Genomic DNA, 7468 nt, shown 5'->3' with positions numbered 1-7468 from the left:
GTTTAAGGCTTTGGCACATCCAATGTATCATAGCCTTCATTCACATAATCTTACCAAGTCAGAAGCAGTTGGTTGCGCACTCCCATGAAGATGGTCACATAATGCGACATGCCCAAGGATTCAGTCCAACTAGTCTGCAACTTGTTCCGACAAGATCAAACAGGTCCGATTTTGGCTTTAGGCAGAGGGGCAGGTTCTGTGTGTGCGCATGTATGAGAGATGACAACCAATGAATTCTCATGCGGAAGTATATGAATACAATAGAGAAATGATGAATGATATTGTGGCTTTGGACAGGTGAAAGAAGCTTTTCGGTCTGATGGCTTTTGGTTTTACATACCATGAAAGAATGTGGAGGAGAGAGAGAAAAGAAAAAAAAAACCCCACCACACACACACACACACAAACGCCAAAATGAAAACAGATTACAGCTTAATGTAAATGTAGCACACATCTGGGTGACAGTTACCAATACAACCTGATGTTTCATTGCACACTATTAAAAAAAAACAACAAACAAAATCCCATATACAAGTGTCTGAATAGCATAATCAACATTCTCAATGTGTTATATGACAGCACAAAACTTGCCACATCTGCATCCCACATTCACTTAACTTTGGGTCCCAATATCTAATCAACCTACTTTATTGCTCTAGTTTTGCCACCCAATTTCTTGAACCAAAGTGAACCTTCAGTGGGCCTGCCCAATGATTCACTAGGCACATTGCATTTCAGTCATACAGTGCTATTTGCATCATTTTAAATTTATAAAAAGGTTCAATTACCAGTTTGCATGGTTATCAGTATTGCTCAATTTAAAATGTGAGCATTTGGCCACACACAAGTTAACTCCCTTGCTTTTGTATAAATGTCTCATTCAGTAGATGGATTTGGCCACACAATTGGGCGTAATGCAAGGAAGCTCTTTACATGTCACCCTGAGTCTCACTCTGGGTTATTGCCCAGGAGGCTGAAGAGTGCCAGTTTATCTATTTAAAAAAAAAAAAACCCAACACCAAACAAAAAAACCCCCACAAGCCAGCAAAATATCGAATTAAATTTGCTAGCATGTAGAACATGCACAGTATTTTACACAAAGATGGTTCCTTTGGATTAAGATCTGGATTACTAATATTTAAAACAGATTATACAGAGTTGCTGGAGTGAAAAAATCTTAAAATTTGCATGTAAAAAAAAAAAAAAACACACACACCACACACACTTTAAGGGTGGGGGAGCACCACCTAAATATGAAAAAAAATGGGGCACACGTGGAAAAAAAGGTTGAGAAACACTGCATTATACAATCCATCTTCTATTTGTCACAGAGTTGAAATAGGAACACTAAGTTTTGATGCCAAAATTTAAATTATCTTGGGTCCAAGCAATCAAGAAGGAATAGTAAAAAGGAACTGGTTCCTGTGGAGTTCAGCTTTAATGCCCATCACTAAACGCCCATTCTTTAATCCAAGTCCGTCACATTTAAGAATGCTACAGGTATAAAACAGAAATTTAATCTTTAAAAATTAGTTCACAGCAAAGTTCATATTTCATGAACATCAGTTTTCACCCACAGCAAATACAAAGGCAAGTCAGGAAGTGCCATTTTTTGTGACAATTGTATGGGTTGATAGTATAGAGTGGTCCAGATCTAATTGTGCAATTTTCATTACGCTATAACTTTAAGTTTATTACATAGAGAATTCACAACAAATTCTTTGTTGCCGATAGATGGCAGCACCTGCCCTGTATTCCAAAATGGAGGGGAGACGGTTGTCAGTCGAACAGCAGGTGCGATGTGTTCGCTTCTTCTCGATAACGGGCAATGTTTCCGAGGTGCATTTCATTAAAAGTTTCATAATTAGATCTGGACCACCCTGTACAGCCCTCCCCTTTCACGATATTGCTCTTAAAGGATCAGGAAGCAACTGGAAGCAAGAGTATTTACTGTAGCCATTTAGACAAATTGGCATCAAGCTTTCAAGTGGCTTGTAGAAAGTTATTGCAATCAATACCAGTCAACACACTACTACAACAGAGGTGTTGTATTCGGCAACAGAATAGACGTTAATCCAATACTGATTCACGAAATTAAATCTTCAAATTGACAAACTCCTCACACATACATGGAGCATGGCTTGATGGGTTTTAAAAACCACACACGCCAACAATGGGCATTTAAAAAAAAACAAAAACAAAAAAAAAACCCCTAAGACGGAAAAGCCTGCAAGTTAACCGTTTACTACAGCATACACGTACTATTAAGCAGTATTACTGCACGGAAAGAACGAAGATCTAAGCGCGTGTATCATGAATATCGCAACAGTGTCCCACTCAAAAGATTTGTAAACGGCCGACGGTAACGCTGAAAAACAATTTCAGAGCGTGCATGCAAATAATACATACAAGCACCCAGAACGCAAAAAAGCAACTTTGTCCCCATTTATATATATATATATATATATATATATATATATATATATATATATATATATATATATATATATATATATATATATATATATATATATATATATATATATATATATAGAAAACCCACACCACTCTTCAACTGTACAAAGATGTACACTGTAAAATGTTTCGTTGTAATTTTAACTCTGCTGCCAGTATTTTACTGTAAAATTACAAGGAAATTTTTACTGTAAAATTACATGAGAAAATGTTAGAACTGTATTTTCTATAGTTACGTATTGTATTTTTACATTGGTCATGCTGTGAATACCATTGTATAGTGTCACTACAGCATTGATAAGGACATTAAATTGCAATATTTACTGACAGATTAATTTAAACAAATAATGCTTCTTTCATCTGAAACATTCCAATAAACATTTATTTTATGGTCTTGATTAGCTTTTACATTACCAGTTTTTAATTGTTAGCAGTCTTTCATTATTTCAGATAAACACAAATGGTTGCAACAGAGGTGGGAAACACTGGCAATAAACATAGTGCAGCTTTAAATAATAAATTTAAAAGTATAACACCAATGTTGACTTTCACATTAAAATAGAATAAGAACACCATGTTAGACAAAAAATGCCTAAACTGTCAAAATTAAAAGTGAACAAAGTGGTCTTGAATGAATTCTGTTCAAAGTCCATTATCTTACAAAGTGGATAGGAAAAATGAGGGTTTACTGCGTTCTTCTTGTTATGGACTACTTGGCTAGTCTTCTTGGATGTTGCTTTTCCTTGATTGGCCTTGAACATTTGTTCAGGGTTGATGTCAATATATCATCTAAATGACAAAAAGAAGGAAAAACACATGTACTTAATTGTTTATAAAATAAAAAAAATCATTCACTTTGTCATGACTACAATGGTTCCTCTTCAGGTTCATGTGGGAAGGTGAACCCATAACACATCTTCAAAACAGTTCCTTAGTTCCTGCACTCTCAACAATTTGCATTGTCTTAAAATGATTCAAGTACATAACTGAATTTGCCAATATTTACTTTTAACTGATTTAATTTATAGAAAAAATATCATGGTGTGTGTCAGGGTGGTTAATAGTGTGTCACAAAAATGTAATAGGGTATGAGAAGGAGAATAAGCTTACTGTGTGTCTAAGAGGAGTGTGCAAACGTTTTACAGGCAGTGTGTAATAAAGTCTGATGGAAGTGTAAGTCAGTTTTAATGAAAATGTATGTATGGAAAATAAGCCAATGTTTTACCTTTGAACAAAATCAAGGGTGCTTCAAGTCTCTTCCTATATTGGAGGTTGAAATTATAACATGTGTGGAAAAATAAAAAATACAGGTCAATAACTTGTGCTTGACAAATCTGATGTATGTGACAGAAAGCATGTTCTATGGGGTGTGTGGTAGGAGTCATGCAGACCCCGCATGCTTACAGTGTACGAAAACAAGTGCTACTTCTTGGGCGACTAATGGGTGTGGACTCATCAGGCCCCAACAGATGTACTCCACCCTTAGATTATTTGATAATGCTTATCTAACTAAAGTCTTAAAGCCCCATACGAATGGGGGACACGGGCCCCTCGGTTCAGATGAAGGGCAGTGTCCTAGGGCTGTGTTTCTCTGTCATTTAACCCTTGCCTGGTGTGTATGAATAAAGAATAAAGAATATTTCTAACTTTAATTTTGCTTTCTCTGTCTTCAGTCACAAGAAACAACACCAAAGAAAAAGTGTCCACACATGAAGCAAACACAGCAGTACGGCCACAGACAAAGCTGAGTTGTGTTCCCTCACATACAACGTGACCTTCAATGCTCACCATCCACTGCTGGTTGCTTAGAGTTTGACCTGAAAATAAAAATTACAAAATTACATTCATTAAAGTGTACTCTGAAACATGAGAAACTTTTATCAGGTACAATTAGATAATCTGCACTATTATGTCTACATACCAAGAATTATAATTCAAGGACTGTCAGGCAAGTTGAGGGTTCCTTGGACATCTGCTGAAGTGGCAAATACCTGAAGTAAAAGATTAAAAAATTGACACAACATTCAAGCAGACATTACGACATATAAGTCACGCATGCAATCATACATATGATTTTCAAAAAATATTTAACTCACATCTGCTTGAAGCGTGAGTCCATCCATTTCCTTACTGAGGAGCCTGAGGAGCTCATTTGTGGTGAATTTTGAGGAGACCTCGGTCAAACTAATTACTGAACTAAAATGCTGCTTCTTTGTTCTGAAAATGTAATGAAATATCAGTTCAAGAGTGTCACAACAAACAATGTGCACAACATAATTAGCTTATTGTCTGACTTACCATGTGAACAGTTTGGCACTGGACAGGTTGTATGAACTCTTAAGAAGTCCTCTTCTTTCACGTACATTAAATCTTCTACTCCTCAGCCTACACATTTCTCAACTGACTGATTGAATGGCTCGTCAGGAAGGCTTGGTATTACTCACAGTAAGGTTTGCTTAATCTCTTTTTGTAACTCAGACATCATTCTAGTAATGGAAAAGAATGACGAAGAACCATTACAGTCAGACTACACAAGGTAGGCAGATTATTTTGATTAATGCATAAGTGACCCAAATTTTGTGATGTCAATCAGTGAACTCCCTGGTCTACAAGAAAGTTATTTCTTTGTGACAACATGCACTGTACATTGGAATTGCTGTGAATGAGAATCGACTGAATTTTCCCAGATACAACACCTTCGTCATTTCTGTCCAGAACAACATGCATGTTCTTTCTGTAAAGTGTTTCCTGACTGGAATGTTTGACAGTCACAATATCTGCAAAAGTTGCTACTCCTACTAAAATTTGCAACAGATCCAGAAATGTAGTGTGAGCTGAGACTGTCTCCTGCTCTGGCACTTGACCCAAGTATTTAAAATCCTGCACAACTAAACTAACGGCATGTGCTCAATGCTTGACCTACAGAAAAGTAACGGGATTGCACGCATGACACAAACAGCAAGAATCTCAGGTTTTTTCTTTTTTGATCCAAGTCAATTGGCACCTTCAAAGGCAACTTGATATAAGATTAAACCTAACGATTCTGAATCAGTATTAACACACTGTTCTCATAAATGTTATCTGCCATTGGAAAAATCAGAGAATATATTTTGTTCTGATTTCAGCTTTTGTTTCCTTATATTGTTTCCTGAATAATAAAACAGTGCTTCTAATAGGAATGTACTGAGAAAAGTTTTCCTTGCATGATTCATTTTTTCTAAGGTAGATGGATACATCCATCCATCCATTTTCCAACCCGTTGAATCCGAACACAGGGTCATGGGGGTCTGCAGGAGCCAATCCCAGCCAACAAGACAGGAACCAATCCAGGGCGCCAACCCACCTAACCTGCATGTCTTTGGACTGTGGGAGGGAACCGGAGCACCCGGAGGAAACACACGCAGAAACGGGGAGAACATGCAAACTCCACGCAGAAAGAACCCGGGTCTCCTAACTGTGAGGCAGCCGCGCTACCACTGCACCACCCACAGATGGATACATGATCTATAAAATAACAGGAACATAACTATAAATTTTAATGTGCTGACAAAACGGCAATATTGTTTCAAAATCATGATCACAAAATTGACGCTGCAGCATTTTAGGTCAGTTGATTAATCAATTTAAGTCAGAAAAATATGCAACAACTCATTGCTGTAAGCAGGTTCCTTAGCTGACAATAACTGGTAACAAATAGCTAAGCTGCCACAACTGCTTTGACTAACTTTAAAGTTTACTGAGTTAAAAGAGTTTGGAACTTGTGTACTTTGTGCAAAACCACTTTGTCCTTATATGTAAAATGACAGCACACGGTAACATCTGTTATTTTATAATGCCAGGATGTCTAACTGACATTTTACTTTAGAATGAATGTATGTGGTCTAATGACACACTGAGCAAAAACGTATATGCAGAGTACTTTGTGATAATTTAAAAATAAAGATATTGTTTAAACATTAACTGGACGAAATGGCTTTCCACTTCAAGCAAGGCAAAATAGTTGTGTGGGCTATACAGGCTATTTGATACTTTAAGTACAAACTAACTAATAAAGTTATGCAATTATACACACATACAAACACAAATGCTGAGGATGTGAAACAACTGTCAAATGAATAACTAATGAACTCACTCACATAGACAAAAAAAAACTTAAAAAAAAATGCACAAAAAATAAAAGAGACAGAGGCTCACCAAGTCAAAACGGTAATGAATTGTTTCTGGAACTTTTAATTCTCCTGCTTCACACGCTGTTCCCGGTCTCACTGAACAATGGAAAGTGCGAAACGAATAATATTAAAAATAAATGAACTGAATAGGCAGAGTGATAAAAAGATAAATAATTAGAAGCTACAACATAATTAACAGGACGTAAGAGAAGTTCTAAAAGTTCTAATGTGGTTTTCTGAACCAAAACCTCTGCTCAGCTTGCACCACTCTTATTACTTCCTGTTCAAACCAATCCCAGAATGCCTTGCTTATACAGTATGTTACTGTATCTTAACTAATTTACAGTATGTTACTGTATTTTTGATATATTACTGTATTAAGTTTTGAAAACAGCTCCTTGCTGTAGATGTACAGCCATTCTTTAAAATATTACAGCATGTAACTGCGTAAACAAAATACAGGAAAATACTGTAGGAAACTCGCTGTAAATTTACAGCAATCCTTTACAGCAGGGGTCCTCAATCACAGTCCTGGAGGGCCGCAGTGGTTGCAGGTTTTTGTTCTAACCTGGTTGCTTAATTAGAAAGCAATTCTTGCCAATAATTTAATTTCATGGCTTGTTAGTGCTTTATCTCTGCTATGTCAGGTAATTCTCATATCTTAGATTTTCTTCCCCTTTCTAAGGATATCATCCAAATGATTTGAAGGCTAAAATGGATGACTAATTCTCAGTCCTTCACTTTTTTCTCTTCACTTTCCTTCCAGATATTTAAATTAAACCAAATAGTGCATGATAAATACACACAGGTGTAAATGGTAACAA

At 36.4% G+C, this 7468-nt stretch overlaps 1 long non-coding RNA gene across 1 annotated transcript; it reads right to left on the bottom strand.

The window, feature by feature from the left end:
- Positions 1-2902: 2902 nt before the first annotated feature.
- LOC120530048 lies at positions 2903-6909 on the bottom strand. Its single transcript, XR_005633893.1, has 6 exons — positions 6670-6909; positions 4774-4961; positions 4572-4692; positions 4397-4466; positions 4123-4292; positions 2903-3264 (listed from the first exon to the last, which is right to left on the bottom strand). It is a non-coding gene; the product is annotated as an uncharacterized LOC120530048 (long non-coding RNA).
- Between the last annotated feature and the right edge of the window lie 559 nt (positions 6910-7468).

The sequence above is a fragment of the Polypterus senegalus genome, chromosome 5, assembly GCF_016835505.1.
Source record: "Polypterus senegalus isolate Bchr_013 chromosome 5, ASM1683550v1, whole genome shotgun sequence".
Taxonomy (NCBI): domain Eukaryota; kingdom Metazoa; phylum Chordata; class Cladistia; order Polypteriformes; family Polypteridae; genus Polypterus; species Polypterus senegalus.
This window is presented reverse-complemented; position numbering and strand designations above follow the sequence as displayed.